Below are 18623 nucleotides of genomic sequence, written 5' to 3' on the forward strand. Positions count from 1 at the left end.
GTGGACTTGATGATCTTACAGGTCTATTCCAACCTAAACGATTCTACAGTCCTATGACTAAGGGAGAGGCCAGTTCTTCAAGGGTACCAAGAAAAGGTGAGGAGGAGGATCCCAGCCAGCAAATAGTCCCAAGGCAGCAGCATGTATTCTGATTCTGGCTCTCCTCAGGGATCAACTCCGACCAGGCAAAAGCAAAGGGACAGAGTTTCCAAGCCAACCTATGTCACCTGTGACTGACTTTACTACCTTGTCTGACCACAGCCCCATTTAAACTTTGCTCCTGTGCAGCAGTGCTGTACCAGGAAAATGACAGTTGCTCCTATTCCCCCATCTGCATGCCAGGACAAAGGCCGGTCACTGTATGACCCCACTGCTGCACATACGCCTTCTTGCCAGCAATTCTTCTTCACATAATGGGACTGTGTAATAGGAAACACATGAGATTTCAAAGGACTGAACCTTTGCTTCTAAGTTAATCAATTGAGATTTCCATACATAAAAAATATGAAATTCATAAGTTTAGATAAATGCACCTGTCCACCATTATCAAGAATAGGACCCTAAAGCTGCCCTGAGAAACAAAAGACACTGATTCTAATTTTAGAGTTTGCATATATACATGAAACAGCCACAGTATATGTTCTCCATGCAAACATGAGTACAAACATGATGGGTTCAGAGACGGTATGCCAGGCAATCCCCAGAAAGAGCTGCAGGAGAGAAGGCACACTTGTGAGCCTTGGTTTCAGCCAGGAATTGTCCCATAAAATGTAGAGGACAGAACTGCCCCTGACAGACAGTTAAAACTACATTTTACAAGAGCTTTCAACCAATGCACTCGTTAGACTTTATGGCAGGGAATATTCTTGCTATGACTCTGAAGTCTGTACAGTTTTAGAACTAAACTCAGTAAATCTCCTTCCACTTGAGTGTCTGAACTTGTAGGATCTAACGCTGATGGGATTAAGGAAGAAAAAAGGATGAAAATGCAAGGATTAATCTGAGAACTTGATTGTATTGAAATTTTTTTCCACACTTTGCAGTTTTGATCGTGACCTTTGTCAGAGAGATATTTTTCCAATTTACTTTCCTTATTTTCTTACTACAACAAAGCCCAAATATGGATGGAGATAATAAAAAAGTTTCACCTCATGCATTTCAGTTCAACCACAAAACTTACAGTGGCTGATTAGTAGTAGGCATGATTATTATCCCTGCATTTTTTTAATACTTTTGCTACTGTACTTTTTATAAAGACTTTAAATAAATCATTTGCTGGGTACTAAGCATTTTCTGAAGCTATTTATGAAATGTCAGGAGGATTAAGACTATTGTTTTATGATCCTATTTTTGAAGACCTTCTAGCTGAAAAAAAAAAAAAAAAAGAAAGGACAATGTACATTCAGCCTTGGTAGAGGTTAAAAAAACTTCAGGATTAATCCTGAGTATTTCTGCAAGTGTTGATATGTTACCTTAAGTATTCCAAAGTAGCAAAAAAACTGAAGAAATGTTTGGAGGATGGTGTCTGTAAAAATTAAGTTAATGAAATGGCTTTAAAAGTCTGATCAAAACATGCCTTCAACTAATTACAAAGCTTTTTTTTCCCCATCAAAACAGAGATATAATAAAGATGAAACAAGGTGTTTCCAGGATCCTGTGACTGATCCTGTGGAGGCTGTTACTCCAGTGGTGGCTTAGGACAGCGACGTGCTCTCCAAGTATTTGGGACAGCGACAGCACTGGAACCACTGCTTTCTATAAAAAGCTTTCTAACTTTCTGCATTTCAGCTTTAAATATGATTTAGTGCAAAACTTAAATACCAACACAGGCCACTGCACCCAACAGAAACTTAAGAGAAAAGCTTAGCAAGCTTCCCAACTCATTTCTGTCAGCAGTCTGATACAGGGAGAGTCTTAGAGCATTCAAAAAATCCTGCTCGCAGTAAATAATCCTGGTGCTTGCTGCGAGAAAACACAGAAAAGTATATTAAGTTCCATATAAGCTGTATGATGAAATTAATGTGCTTTCTGTCTGGCACTTTTTGATACAGATGGCATTTTTACCATCAACCCAAAACTGGTGTGTTGTGGGCGACATTTGACATCTGTGCAAAGCTCATGGATGTGAATCCCTCCCACACGTCCAACTAGTCACGCAGCTCATTGAATAACAACAACTTGAAGAGTTCCCAAAGCTTTTTAAAAATAATTATTGTACTTGACCAAAATGTCACATGACACACAAACAGAAATTAGGAACAGAGTATTTCATTCCCCACTCACACCAATGCTACAATGATTTTATCTACCACACTTATTTTAAGGCTCAGCAGCAGTTCCTGGCACTAATGTAACCCTATTGGTCAAAGTCCTCAAGAAGTTAAATTTGATTGTGAAATTTTATAAAAAAATAAAATGTGTATTAGTTTCCAACTAATTTCTTAAGAATCTAATTATTGTTTAAAGAAACTCAGCACATTCAACCATATTAAATTACAAACGAATTTTGCTTAATGATAACCACTCAAACCTGCCTCACCTCATAATAGCAAATTCTCCAAAAAAAAAAAAACTTAAACTGCCCACACTCTCAATGAGAATATTCTACCATTTCTTAGTACGCAAAAATTTCTGAAATTGTAAAATTATCAACAGAAAAAATTCTTAGAGAAATAAATTCTTAAGAGATTTTGTTAATCAGTATTGAGTGATGTAACCGAGTGACTTGTCAGGGTTTTTCCAACTTGCAAAACTATATACATACATATATGTACTCATATTATAAATATATATGCATGTTTAGCTTTAACTATATTCTAGTAATTATAAAATAAATACAATTTTAGAAAGCATGTTACTACTTGATGCAAGGCTTGTATATTTAACTGGGGAGGCAGTGCCAAAATTCTGTGCTTTAATAACTTACCAGAACTAATTGGTGTAGGCAGTTAGCTTTAAATTAATGTCACAAAAATAATCCTAAAAATGTGAACAATCAAGACGCTTCTTAAAATGCAGCCTGAAACCTACTGTTGGGGAATCCTACCCACTTAACTTTATGAAGTTTAACTACCAGCCTGACTCTGGTTATTCATTGAAAACTTTTATTAAGGAAATATCATGAATACTAATAACACAGTATGTTAGTCCGTTACTTGTAAAACTGCAAACTGAAACAGAATACAGAATTACATTCCACGTACAAGTTCTTACTGTTTAAAAAGAATGGTTATTAAATAGTATATATATTAATCATCTGACTTTTGAGAAAATAACAACATTCATATTTTGAACATCACTTTGTCCACAGAAGAAATATTTAAGCAAGGCAAAAGTCCAACCAGCTTGATGCAAGGCCAATATAAGTTTCAGGAAAATGGTAGTGATTTCAGTGAAGTAGCAGTTTCATGATGACGAAAATCAGTTTCCTGATTCCGAAAAACACTGAACCACATAAAATCCAAAACACAGACCAGAGCTCTCTGCAAACGCTCTGTGCAAAACTTTCATGTTAGTTTTTGTCAGCTTCAAGACCATGTACAAAAATATGCCATGTGCACACTCAGCTGCTTTTTGTGCTGAAGCAGTAATTTTATAGGACTCATCTCACTCCAGTTTAAATAGATTAAGTGAACATGAATTCAATGAGAACAGGACCAGTAACTGCTGTGGACAGACAGAAAAACAAGCTTCATAAAAAAAAAGATTAATGTAGAGTCTGTCTGAAAATGGGTACATAATTTTGCAAGGAAAAAAGGCACCACTTACGTGAAATCTTTGCAAGAAAAAATACCATAGTGTGACACAGCAAGATGACAGACTGGCTTTATACACAGACTAGCAAATGAAACTATGAGAGCAAAAAAAGTATAGCATTTCATATGACTAAAATTCTTTTAAGTCAGTTTTGGAAGCTACTTTTCTTTACCAGTGCAATCTTATTAAATCATTTTAATACTCCAGGAAAGTTTTATACAACATGCTAAATAGGGATGTTTTTGAATTTAAATAAAATTTAAGAAGTTTAATCTGCTAACCTTTATTTACATGTAACATTTTTCCACAAAGTTGATGAAACTATTCATGTAAGGTTACTAGCATTAATGGGACTTGCAGGCTAGAAACTAAATGGAATTCAAACAAATAAATAAACAAATATATTCATGCTCATCCCTTAAGATCTTTAATGGCAAGTACCACATTATACAAAGCCAAATTATAAAATATTGTAACACAAGCTGGTAAAGTAGCAAGTCCTGTATTTCTCTCTTCTACTGTAAGGGAAAAATGTATGTTCAGGTTCCCCTGCAATAAAACCTGCAGTAAACTCATAAATGCTTTGAAGCAGTTGCCTGAAACTACAGCTGATCTCCATCCTAGGGTTTGGGGTACCTCATTCTCCTCACCCTTCCTCACCTCCAAAGGAGCCCATCTTCTTTCAGACTACCCTGGGGCAAATGCTTGCAGTGCACTGAAAAAGGGAATGGTAAAGGTTTTATGTTGTTTTAATCACAGCGCTGGACACAACACATCAGTGGTGCCACCATTTCAAGTGTCTCAAGCAGCCATGCAAATGGGCACTGTTCTCAATGCCCTTCCTGGACCTATTCTTACTGACATCAGTTGCAAGACTTCCATCAACTTCAGTAGGGCAAAATGATGCAGTATGTTAATCTTAATAACCTACACAAGAATGATTCTGTAGCATTATTACATTTTCTCAAAATTTTTAGTGGACAGGGAATTAGGAACATGTATGAAATTTTAGCCATTTCATTTATCCATTCATTGCACTACTTTTAGCAAAAAACTAAAATACAACAAGCGCATTCTAATACATGTAAACTAAGGATGGGCTACGAGTGCATCTGCTTCCCCCAAAGGAAATATTTTTTTGCATAGACCTGCAGGATTTGACAGTCAAATTGCACAATCACATCACAGTTCTAAAGGCACAGAGCTTCTACTGTACAGAGACACCCACAGACACCATTCGTCTCCAAACACATCAGAAAATGCCCTAGCTGGTCTCTTAGAAAGATCTGTCACGAGCTTCCTTCAACAAAAAACTCTTATGACTAGTGCTGTTGCAGAAATACAGACACTTTTTCATTCCACTCAGCTTAGAATCATCACAAGTCTAAAGGTGCCTTGCACTTGAGAGAGCACAAACCCCACAGCTAAAATGTGGTATTTGGCAAAACTGTACCCCTTTCACCCTTCACGTATACAGAAGGTCGCCTGCAACCCAGCACCAAACACATCGTATTGGAGACACTCAAAGAGAAAATCTGGTTCCTTAAAAGCTGTGATGTACGAGGTTACAAATGTGACCTCAGTCTTCATAAAGAGTAAGCAAGCCAAAGGAAATGCCGCAGACTCCCCTTCAAGGCTACCCCAGTCCTCGGTTCCAGCAGAGGTAGGTTGCTTAGCAGTCCCTCTCCAGGGAATCGTGTCATCTCAGGTAGGGATCATGGCATCTTGGGAGTGACCACGGACGCAGGGGCACCAAGAGCTTCCTCTCGCCAGCCCACCATGCGGAGCCAAGGCAGCGTCCTGCCTTCAGCTGCCTAGTGTGCAGCTGCCAGAAGGGTTTTGCTGTGTGGCAGTGTATCCATCGGATGTCATCTCCGCCTGCGAGAGGTGGTTTAGTTTTGCTGGAAAGTTGGCCTTTCCCTTGCTGCTTTGGCTCTCACTCGCAGAAAAAAGCAAAAAGCCCACTTACGTAACTAAAACTTTCAAACCAACTTGTGTATTACCCCTTCACCCCCAGTAAATCCAGAGTGCAAAAATGAACGCCTGTTTTTCCCCGTGTAAAAGTCAGGCATGTTTTTCCCTGCCTTAAAAAACTTTGGTGAGCAAACACCTATTGGTCTTTTCCTGTGCAATGGGTTTTTTGCACAAGAATGTGAAACCTGACTCAGAACATTTACTGCAAGGGTAAGGCTTGAAATGTTGAAAAGTATACAATCCAATCTTTTACTAAATCTAAGCATTTTTTCCAAAAAATACAGATATTATATTCCGTTTTCATACATGACCTCCACATAAGGCACTATTAATAGCAATTAACTTTTTGTATTATATGCAGAAAGCCATTACTGCTCTGCTTAAAGTACTTAAAGCACTAGAGAATTCTGATCCATTTACTAAATCAATTCCTGTTACCACAAAAGAACCACTAATGTGCTTCACGACAGTCTTCTAAGTAAGGAGCAAAAAAAAAAAAAAAAGGATGAATATGACCAATGTTCTATTTTAAAGTGTATTATATTAACATTTCATCAGCATTTACAGAAATATGAACCTTACAACAGTGCTGGACTTACTCAGCTTCAGCAAATAGAAAGAATCATTGCTCACTTGCTCCATGCACAAGCATGGAAACACACAGGCACATTCTCCTTTTTATTTAATTTCACTTCAGCAGAAATGTGCTTTCTGTGTAGAGTTTAAAAACTGCAAGTGGCTGCAGTGGAAAGCAGCAGCCAGTCTGTATAAATGGCTTATTCTGAGGAATTTCTGAAAGAAAAAACACTCAGTAGGTGCATTGTAATTAGCTGCTCTTTCTAGTTACCTCTTGACAAATGATGCATGCGGGTCTGGATGAGAGCCCAACTCTTGACCCATGCCACCACTACACACTTCAGTACTTCAAGCAGAAACCCCTAGCCTCAGCATTCTTTTCATTTTGCTTTTTCCAGAAACGTGGTGCTAGTAATGCACAACATGAGAATCAGAGATGATTAGCAAAGTTGGAATTCTTTCAGAAGTGCTTCATATAGCTGTGTCCTAAATATATCTGAGGAAAGTTTCCTGCCTTTGATTCCTTCCAAATATGTAGCATGTTTCAGGGCTCCATTCAAGGACAGAAGTACGTGGAAATACACAGGACAAACATTACTTCCACAATACTTAATGATACACTTTGGCAACATTTGTAAGCCAAAATGTTACAAATTTTACTTCCACAACACTTAATGATATGCTTTGGCAACATTTGTAAGCCTTTCAAACAGAAGATATTCTTGTGATCCTTACTTCAATATCGGCGATTATAAGCCGATTGAGAAATGCAACTTTTGCCACAAAAAGTACCCATAAAAATAAACATTTTTTTTGGATAGCACTTTACTGCCCCCTTTTGCACTTTAACATTAGAACAGGTTTCAATGTGAACATACATCTGAGAAACAATGTGAAGATATGGGGTAAAACGACAGGGCATCATGGTTTAGTCACTAATACACTATCAGTCACTGCTTTAGGGACATCTTCCACTTCCCTACACTGCAAACAAATGAAACATCTAGCTTGCATTGTCCTTTATCTTCCATGGAAGAGATCAGTAATGGATGGTTTAAATTACTGTCTTCCATTGTAATCTGCATGTTTATGGGCAACTGGAAAAGAGGGGGATATTGCTCATTAACACTAGTTGTCTCTAGCATAATTTTCTAAAGCAAAGATCATCTGCAACTTGAATTCGGTTTATTCATCAGGATGACAAAGGGCTTTCCAGTCTGAGGCCATGCATACGTTAGCAATGCCTGAACTAAAAGGATGGGTGTATCCTTCAGAACAAAACTTCACAAACTGGCAGACAAGAATATTTTCATGAAAGGTGAAGACAAGAAGCCTAGACATTCAAATACCCTGCAAGCCTACAGGCATAAACCCGTTCTGCAACTCCGCACTGCAATTACAGTCAGTACAGAATCGACGTATGTCTGTGTGTGTCCACATAGATCTGCAAAAGGTAATAAATCTATAGTCTAGTGGCCAGTTATTTACAAAATACTAATTCATTATGACAGAGCCAGAGGGGGACCCATCCTGTACCAATCCTCGGCTGCCATTTGACAAAGTCCATGTGCTGCTGTGTACACTTACATTTAAACTTAATCCATTTTCCTCTGTCATCCTACAATTACAATACAAGTCACAATAATATTAAATTTCAGTGCCTACAGCATTGCACAATTGAACCATTACTGTAATGAAAACTGACTCCCTTTGATATTAACACTGGTGTTTTCTCTCATTTGCTAGCCATGAAATACAGGAAGAGACCAATGTTGTTTTAATTAAAGAATCGTTGTTGTTCAAAATATGCTACTGGGAATATTAAAGTAGTTCTTTGCTCTCATGGCAAAGATAATCAGGTATTTATATGGTTTGAATTTTGGGGAAAAAAATAAAAAAGGAAGTAAAATAATAAAAAAAAAAAACTGTGCCATGAATTCAGCATAACACAAAACCCCTGCTCTACTTGACTTGTGCTCACAGAGGCTGGGTGTGCCAAACCCAAGAGATGGCACTTTATTGAAAAGATGCAGAGCAGGAGTTAGCATGGAACAGAAAGTCAAACCAAACCATGTGTGTGTCTTACACAACTCACTAAAGCCTTTGCTTTTAGAAAGCTAACAGAGAGCAGCTGGCATTTGCCAAAGAACTACTTTTTGAAAAGTGCAAACCAGATTGTTCTACTGCTATGCTATTCTGTGCTCTTCTCTACCATTCCTTTTAGAAAAACAAATGTCTTATGTCAGCCACAATATAAGGATGCCAACCAAAGTTTGCAGTCTTCCTTCTCTTAACTACAGTTTGCTCACACCTGTACAGTCTTGTTTCAAAGACATGCTCCAAGCAAAGTCTATAAAAGAGGGAGGGGACTGTCTTGTTAGTTGATGAGACATTAATAATCGGTGATTATATCTCCAATTCTAAGACAAAATTTCGTCTGCTTTGCAGTTGCTAGAAAATATATTATTGCATACCATTTGCCTGCATAAGTAAACACTGGAAGTAGAACAAATTGTTAACTCACAACTTTCAGGAAAAGTTATGCCAAATCAGTAACAGAATTGTACAACAAACCTATTTTGGCAAATCATTTTTATGCCAAGGAGAAAATGACCTTGAGCAAAAATCCAAATGGGAGATCTACAATCAGTCTGCACTTGCTTCTTACATGAAACCCAAGATTCAGCCACTCACAAGCACAGAGATCCTGTGTTCTTACACGAAGTACCAACTTTTCCAAGGTTTGACTGACGTGCAGAAGCAGAATAAAACCAGGTGGCCACAGCCGCCTTCAAGGCAGTAGTAATATCTGACCTATGAAGAAACAGCTTTTGGCCCACTACAAGGTCTGAGCCTCTGAAATGAAGCTAAACTGACACTGGAGTAGTTTAAAAACTTCTGTAATCTTCCAAAAGCGTATTTGACACAACTGGGACCCCTGCCCCAGATGGAAGAGTCCATTGGAGGAGTTCAGCAGAAAGCTGGGGACAACAGGAGATCCTGCCACTCAGTTTTAACCCATTGCCCTGCACTCATGAGACCCTGACATTTGGTTCAGCCTCTACTGCAGGGAGGCTCAGCCAGTGCACCCCTCATAAACCAGGCCCTCTCTTGCGGGGTGAAACCTGGGCTCTTGGGAACAGCCGGGTCACATCCAGTGATCAGTTGTCAGCAGAAATGTGCTGCTGGAATTACACCAGACTAAGCTAAAAAAAGCACCAAAAAATCAGTTGAAGCAGAGCTACCTGTGCAGCCAGACTCCAGAGGCACAGCTGATGGATCTGCTTGAGGTCCCAGCTGGCACAAGGGATACACTGACTATCGGCAAGCTATACATCTCTTTCCAAATGCAGACAGGGCTGTAGCTTCTGACATTATTTTCTGATTTAAAAAAACACAACGAAGCCTTGGAGAGACCTGTATTTGTCCAACCCCAAAAAACCTCTTCACACTGGCCTTGCTTCAAGACAGCTCATGCTTAATTTGTCCTGCTTCAGCAGAAATATTCAGCATTCAGCACATGCTCGACATGAGCTTTTCTGAATAAGGATAGTTTCCCAAGTCACGCTGTAGGAGCACAGTGCAGTCCTGCTTGCCCTGGTGTCACACATTGATCCACAGAACGGAAGACTACAATAAGCTATAAATTTAAGATTTGGCTTTTGGTTTTCTTCAAGAGGTGCCTGAAAACTGTCTGATAGAAAGAATGATTATCACTAAAAATCACCTTTTAAGTATTTTTCAGGCAGTGAAGTAATCAGTCTGCCAATGTGACTTTCCCTGTTCAGCTAATCTATATAGCTCAGCCATACCCTGGAAAAAGAAACCCCCCAAAAACCTGAAGGTCAAGTGTTGTGCAGTGATTAAGCTATACTGCTTCTGAACTAAACTGAAATTAATTAAACATGAAGAAAGCAACTCAAGTGTGGACAGAGAATGCTACGGGACTGCAAATCCTCAAAAGGAGTCAAGATGTTCCCAACTCCAAATTTACACTTTTATCCAGTCAGGTATAGAAACCAACTGCTGCTCAGGCAGTAGGTAAGCAGATGGCAAGCACCAAGCAAAAATGAAACTGCGAAACGATGCACCACTCGAGGAGTCAGAAGAAGCGCAGTTATGTGTGCTTCCACCAGTGCTTGCTGCATAGGTTCCTTAAACAAACTGCTTCAAACTTGCAGAACATCAAAAGCCAGATGGGTCTTCCTGAATGAATCCGCAGGCAAGGAGCCAGGATTCCCGTTTGCTGCAGAAATAGGCCTGGGCTTGATTTGAGTCTTCTTAACTCTGACAGGCTGGAGTCTGGCAGAACTCCCAATCCAAAATAAACAGCATTCAAGTGAGACTGGGCTTTAACTAACAATAATAATAATGATAATAAAATTTCAAATCACTCTTATTAGCTTTAAAACGCATTTCCCTTTACAGTGCAGTGTTCACCTTTCCCACCGCTGTTCTCTGGTTTGGGTATCTAAATAAATGCCCTATTCAAACAAAAAGTAAGAAAACAGTGAGAAGCAATTGGCAGCATCACAAATTTTTCAGCCTAACATTATCATTTCACCATCGAGCCTATCCTGCTGTGTAAAACAAGCCAAATAATTTCTTGTTTTCCGTTGACATGTGTAAAACTTGACTTTTCTTTAAAGAGTACAAAGCTCTGATTGTACCAAATAAAGTTTTGTAAATCCTATTTTAGCCATCACCCATGAGACATTTTAAAAGAACACTATATGTAGGAAACCCATCTTATAGTTATGTATGTGTCATACATGAGGAATGATTCACCTAGCAACACAGTCCTCTACCAGCCTTTATCTTTTTTGGCTTGGAACTTATGTTTAAAACCAGAAGAAAGCATAGACTATTACATCAAAGTTTAAATCAGCTGCATTATAATTATCATGCTGATACCGCAATAAACACTGGGTGTTGGCTGGCCAGGATTGCCAAAAAAGATAGAGGTCCTGCCCTTATTTGCTGTCTTTGACAATGTATATAATCACATCAAAGGAAAGTTCTGTGCATCACAGCTAACAGAAAAAAAAAAAATATCTGTATGTTCTCTTTCCTAGAGTAAAACAATAGATTTTTTTCATTACAAGAAAATTTCAATTTTGCCTATAATGAAAAATAATTATAATGTAAAGCCCCTGAAGGCTTGCAAGACTTGCAGTACTCACTGAAACCACTGGAGGTATTTTCATGAAGTTGAACAGAAGCTAGATAGGCTAAGATTAAACCTGAATTTACAAGGACAAAAATGGTAACAACAACAAAAAAAAAAAACAACCCAGATAATTCAAAATTACACTGAAGACACTGCAAGTTGAGGAAATTTCTGTGTGCACATTTTATCGTTTTGGGTCTCAAGATCTATCTGGGGGTGAAGGAGCAATGCAAAATTGTTTTTTGTTCTGCCATTTTATTTTCATACTTGGCTTCCAGAAACATACTGAGCTCAGTGTACACGTTTTCTCAAAGCCTGTCCACTCTTCAGTGTTCGGGAGTGTTTTTCCCATTTAGGGAACAGGAGTGCAAACTGCAAAATCTCTGTTTTAAAATACACCTTCGAGTCTGTATCAGTGAAAACTCCTTAAGGAGGGGGGAACCTGGCGGGGAAAGACTCTGGACGCAGGAAGAGCTGGGGTGCACTGTCCAGGATGTTCTCCATAGATGATCCCCCATTTCTACCTGTGCCCTGCCAAACCTGTCCGGCCTTATCTGTGACATTTTCTGAAATGTGACATGACAGGCAGGTTCGAAAGCTAAACGTTGGATAATGGTGGGCAAACAAAGGACATCGGTTTTTGCATTATTTCTTTAATTACTTTAACCCTTGTTCGAACAGAAAGCATAAGGCCAGAGTAATTCAGCTTCCCCCTTTGTCATTTGCCTGCCATAAATATGCACCAGTCTGCATTTGAAAAGCTGAAGGAGGCCGCAAGCTTGCTGGACATTTATCATGCTCTGTTCCCTGTTAACAAGCAAATACTTTAGTTGAATGGCCCATTAGCAATCATTGTCAAATGCAGAATGCAAGGTGCTTGGATGTGACCGGCCTGTAAATTAGATGAGGTTGCCCCTGCGCTTTGGAGAATTTCAGCAAATGAATTGGACCTTTTGCTAGAGATTTGTGAAGGTTAAATTTCAAGACCGGAAACCCATCTGAGCACTTCAGGCCCTGTATATTCTGCCAATCTGTCCGGCTCCCTATATGCATTTATTTTTCATTTGTTAAATCACATCAGCATCAGCAGCTTGACAGTTTGGGGTCTGGAGTTCCCTTTTCAGTCAGAATTCTGAAGATTTCCAGCATACTATGGGATAGGGTAAGAATGATAAATTCAAGCATGTAATTAACATCTTTATATAAAAAAAAACCCTGGAATAATCAAACAAACAAACAAACGAAACACCCAATCCACTTTAAAAGTGTCCAACCACTGCCAAACAAACAGCATGAATTCCATTTTGCCGAGCTCATCCCAGGCTCATTCCCACTGAAGAAAGACACAACTGTTATTGCAGGCTTCGGTGTTTTTCCCCCTTGTGTCTAGACTGCGCTTAACAAATGCAGAGTGCTTTCTTCTCCCCTTTTCGCAGACAAATGAACAGGCAATAAAGTAGATATTTCTCATTTGAATCGTACCCCTGATTTGCAATGTAATACTGACTTTAAGTTGTGGGCGTTCAGGGTTGTCAGTTGGGTAGAAAAGCAAGTATTAACTATTTAAAGGCTCCTTAAGAGAAAAAGCAAGGAAAACCACATCCAAGTAGCTGCACTAGAAGAGGTATTTACTACCTTTACAGCTGCGGATCACTTAAAATAAGTGATGAAACAATAGCTATATTGTCTGCCGGCTGAACTCAAGGGGCTAACAGCAAACTCATCCCAGTGATTGTAAACTGGCCGGGGAGGAGGAGGGGAATGGGGGGGAGACAGATGCTTATCTCATTCATTTCTAGATTTCAGCCAGCCTTTTGGAAATAAACACCACCTAGAGACTGAGCCAGAGCCATTCGGTTATCTGCAGCTTGACTGGTAAATAAGAATGGATGCTGGTTTGTTTGTGGTTGTTCGGGTTTTGTTGGGTTTTTTTGTTGTTGTTGTTTTTTGGGGGTTTTTGGTTTTTTTCTTCTTTTATATTTTTGCAGGATAGGAAACACAAGAGATGCTGAAGTATCACCTGGCTGAGGCACAGACAATGCAGCATGTTTATCTTTGCTGCTCCCATGGAGTGTGAGATGGAGACCACAAACTAAAACACAGCTGAAATCAAAAGGTCTCTGTTTTCCTTCCAGATAACCCCAGTCCTACCTATCCCCTCTGTTCTCTGTGCCTTGCCAGCATGCTCCTGCCCGAAGCCCAAATAGATTAAGGCAACAAACCCCAAGCGCAGCCAATTCTTCAGAAAGGCTGCTGCTAGGGCAGGAGTTAAAAAGGAAAATCTTCCACACCTCACAATTGCAGCCATCTCGAGTTTTAATCGGCCCCCATCTTGGCAAAAAGCAGTAAATGAAATCTATCTTTACCATATTATACACCACCAATGAGCAAGAACTGAGCAGCTTTTCTTCACTGCTCCAACCACCCCAAGCCACAAGTAGGCCTTTCATAGTTCCTAATCCCGGCCCCCAAGTTTTGTGCAGTTCTCACATAATACCTTACAGCCCGGAGCAAGGCCCTTAGTTTATAACACCCCTTTCAGAGACGTGTCATTTCTAACATCAAGCTAATCTATATGTTGCCATGGCATCACCCTTTATCTGCCTTTACATCTTATGAACTGCATGGATTTACCACATTATTTTTATCTGAAAGACAGAAAATGGTGGTTTTATTGCCATACAATCAGATTACTGCTGCTAGTTTCTCTATGCCTTTTTACCATACTTCAATCAAAAGGGATCAGTTTCTTTATACTCTGCCCTTGATTTACATTACATCTGTAAAGACCTAGTCTGGGTTGTAATCCCCTTATTAACTATGACCAGGGTTGATTTGCCTAAAAATAAAAGCAAATTGTGTCAGACCTTTTCACTTTGTTTTTGATTCGGAACTACAAAATGGATTACTAAAGAAATCTTCAGAGTTCACACGGCTGGTATAGTACTGAATTTAAAATGAGAATTAAACAAGTTAAACATGGGAGCTGTGTCAACGGTTTACATTTTCCATCATGGGAGAAAGGCTGAACTGCATTTGTCTTTGTGTTCTCTGGCTTTAAGGAGACAATGAAGCCACAGGAGTTTTTTCCAAGCTCTTCTAACACTGTCCATTTGCCATCCTCCCTTCCTCTGCTTTTCCATGCAATTCCTCCACAAACTCTTCTCCCTTGCTGCTCCCTTCCCTAACCCCCCCAAAAAAACCTCCCCTCCCTCAAGACAACAGTGTCTTAGTTAAAAGTCTACATTCTGTGGCACTGAGTATTTTAATCAAAATATTTCAAGCAGTTTAACATTCCTATGTAAGTTTTCACAACGCCTCACAAAGAATGAGCTCATAAGCAAATCCATGTAGATGTATGATAAATGACCAGAAAAACAGGTTTCTTTATGTCAGCAGCCAAGGCAGACATTAGGCACACATGAATAACATTTTAATCACTATTTTTTTTCTCAGAAGAACACTTTCTTCTCATTTGCAACAAGCAATTTCAAGTACTGCAGGTTTGCACGGTGCATGAAGACTAGATCATAAAGGAAAAAAAGGTCCCCAAAGGAGGCCTGCCTGTGGCTGCTGCACAGGGCTGAAAGGCCTGTCCTTGCCAGCGTGTCAGAGCAGTCACCTCAGCTCCTCCGCTCCTGATTTCCCATGCCAGGAACCTTGACCGAATTTGAGAGGATCCAGAGTGTCACACCTCAAGCAATGTGATCTCCTTATAATAAAAGAGGGAAGAGAAAAAAAGGAAAAAAAAAAGAAAAGAAAGGAGAGGGAGGCATTCTGTGAGTGGGAAGAGGGAGAACTTAAGTGATTTTAGCATGACTTTTAGTCACTGCCTTTCTAAAGGCAATTACTTCATTAAACAAAGTGAAATAACGTAACACAGCTTACAGATAACATGCTTTAAGATAATTGCTATAAATAATATAGCAATTATACTCTACATATAAAAAGGATGGGGAAAATAACAAGAAATTGGCCTTCAGTTTATTCTGAATTCATTTTCCTAATTCACTTGTGCTTCAGAGACCTGGCTACAAATGCTAGAGCTATCAAATGGACTGACTGGAAGCCACCACTTGCTCCATGTATTAGCACGCCAAGCGTCAACAGCTATGTTTTGGGTACAATTTAGGAGCATGTGTTTAAACCATTTTAACCTTCCACTCCTGTTTCTTCAGCTTGAAGCTGTAATTGCTTAGGCTAGAAAGTGTAGTCCCACAGCACAGGACTCCCAAATAAATTCTTGTCTAGCTGAGAGGCTCCCAAACATGTTGTGAGATATCGCTTTAGCAAGCTCTTTGTGCTCTGGCTGGCTTGCCCGTCCTGTGAAACAAGGGCTGTCCATTACCTACAGTTTATCATCCTGACAAAATGTGAGGAATGTGGATGTGAAAGCACTAACAATTCCACCCCTGGTGCTTTCTCCTTTTTTTCTCTCTGTATTAAAACAGACAAGATTAACCCAAATGCAAACTGCAGAGCATAGTTCAAGGGGCTATTCAATCGGTAGTGAATGTGCATTTGTTTACCTACAAAAATAAGAATTTCAGACACAATGAGAAGCAGACTAGTCTGTATGCTACTGAATAGAACATTTAACAGGGTCATCAATTGTAGTTTATTTTATCAGTTTCTGACATGTTAGCATTCATTCAGAGGCGGGCTGTGAAATATCCCATATATAACTGGTTATCAGAGGGAGAGAAAAACAGCTATATAATCTAACTTAATCAGTGTCAAAGGCACCACTTATGTGGATAACCTTCCACATGTCACTAAGGAGAACCGCCTTGCTTCCCAGCCTATAGCACACAGGGAAATAGTGACACTTAGACATAAGCGATGCTTTTTTTGAATGAGATTTCCCTACCGCTTCACCAAAAGGCACCCCATAACATTACGTGTGGTCCTGCATGTCAAAGGCAGTGCTGAGCCCTTGTGAGGTGAAACTGAGGTAATCCATGCTATCTGCATACATTGTTTGTCTTGGCAGAAACAACACAGGCAGAAAGTCTCCCGTTAAAAAGTGTCAACAGGAGTTAGACCTAGTGTAATTTTTCCTCTGTGTTTTCAAGATCAGGTGACCTAAAGTTCTTCAGATGATAAGTCTGTAAGGTCTACCTAGACCATCTGCAACAATGATGTTTAGCCTTCCAAGCAATAAAGTCACAGGCATAATTATTTTATGGAGGTCACTTCAATCTCGTGATTTGGTCAAGGCAATAAAGCAGATCTCTAAAGAGGTAGGAGGGAAACAGGGGAGAGAGCTGTGTGTTCAAGTAGCTACCGCGTGCTCTCCATCCCAGCCACCTGCTAAAAATTATAACCTCTAGACTTCAGTGCAAAACCAATTCAGTTTATATGTTCACCTTAACCTAAAATTTATTATTTCGTACTTTATATTAACCTAACAACTTCTCCCACCATTTAATTGCCTACCAGTTCAGCAGATTTATGTGTTGAGACTCTCAACAGAGTTAAATGCACAGATTCCCTGAATAAATTAACCAGCACGAAAGACAGTTATTATTTCAAACCTAAAAAGGAGCTTTATTATTATACCATGCCAAGATCTATTCAACAGCTTTACTTCCCAAGCTAACATTCAGCTTGAATTCAGAGTGAGGACAACCTTATCTAAGGAGAAATTATTCAGGATCCTTCAGGCAAACAAGTGTGAGAAGAATTAGTAAGAAATCCTGCTCTGAGAAGTGGAGCAGCCTCACCAGCAGCAGTATGAGGAATGCATTTGCAAGCCTCCTCAAACTCCAGGCCTCCAAGAGGCCTATAAATCACTAGCCCCAGCAATTGAAAAGACTAATTTTAATAGTGTACTTCTTCACTGTGGTGATTAAGCCTCAATGAATCACTCAAGAAAATTCAATTACATCAGCAACACAACCTATTTTTAAGCGCGCATTTAAGTTGAAAAAGTAATTAGATATTATCATTAGATCTACCATTAACAACATTCAAACCTTTTTTGTAATCAAACAGTTTAGAGTTAACTAAATGGAAACACAAATCGTGTTTGACAAAAGAAGCATATCCCCAGGCTCTGTGAGATGGGCTGAATTCAGCTGCTCGGATCCTTTCGTTTCACTGATGGCTAATAAAAGCGATCAAGGTAAGCTAAAAAAAAAAGCGAAAGCAGGTTGGGGCTGGCAGAGGAGAGCCCCGAGCAGCCGGCTCTTCTGCTTTGGAAGAGTGACCTCTGTAGGCATACACTCAGCGAGGGCTGGGATGCAAAAGCATTCCCCTCCCTCCTAGGCCGAGCCAAGGCTGTTTTCCACCAGCACAGCAGGCCCACTCCTGCAATGCAACCCCAGCTCTCAGCCTTTGCCTTTCGAGAGCCTAAACAGCCTTATAAAGCCCGCTTTATAACCGGCCAGGCCGCTTTATCCTCTGATGTGATGCCGTGCCTTTCTTAAGCCAAAGAAAGGCTCTAACCATGCAGCATCATGGAAGTGATGAGCCAGTGACTAGAGATAAAGTTAATTTTAACAGGCTTCCCACCTGGTGCATATACAAAATAAGCATTTGTGAATCAATATTACAAATAAAGACTCGAAATTGAGCCACCCACAGCGCTCCAGCCGGTTTCTTTTTTTTTTTTTAGATTCTTTTTCTTTAACAAAGATCAAGAAACTTCTCAGTAAAGAGAAGCAGAGCAAGTATTAAAAAATAATACAGGCAGAAATCTGTGGTGATTTTTTTTTTTCCGTCAGTGAAAACAACAGTAGATAATGATGAATGTAAGGCAAGGCTACTTGGTAAACTCGAGGTGGTACTCCTAACTCAAACTTTAAAATCTTCCTCAAACTCCCAGAGATCCTGCCACCTGCGCAGGATTAATCCCTGATCCAGGAAATACTCCATTCATACTTGTCTCATCACCACCTAACATTTCCTCTACAAACTCCCCCGGGAAAAGAAAACATGTACTTACTGGACTTAATGGGAAATTCTAAATTCAATTAACACATTGCATATGGTTTGATTTTATATATATACACATATAACTGAAGATAAAGCATGCATACAAAAAAAAATTTCAATCCATTTCTGCTTTAAAATTCCCTTAACTCACTAGAGATTACTTCTTCCTATCGTGATTTTTGTTCTTCAGACTAGTGATTCTAATCAC

General features: G+C 39.5%; 1 protein-coding gene across 1 annotated transcript in view; it reads right to left on the minus strand.

The window, feature by feature from the left end:
* Positions 1–18623, minus strand: part of EFNB2 (ephrin B2) — a 45696-nt gene that overhangs the window by 24983 nt on the left and 2090 nt on the right. The window lies entirely within an intron of this gene.

Source organism: Corvus moneduloides, chromosome 2, assembly GCF_009650955.1.
Source record: "Corvus moneduloides isolate bCorMon1 chromosome 2, bCorMon1.pri, whole genome shotgun sequence".
Lineage (NCBI taxonomy): Eukaryota > Metazoa > Chordata > Aves > Passeriformes > Corvidae > Corvus > Corvus moneduloides.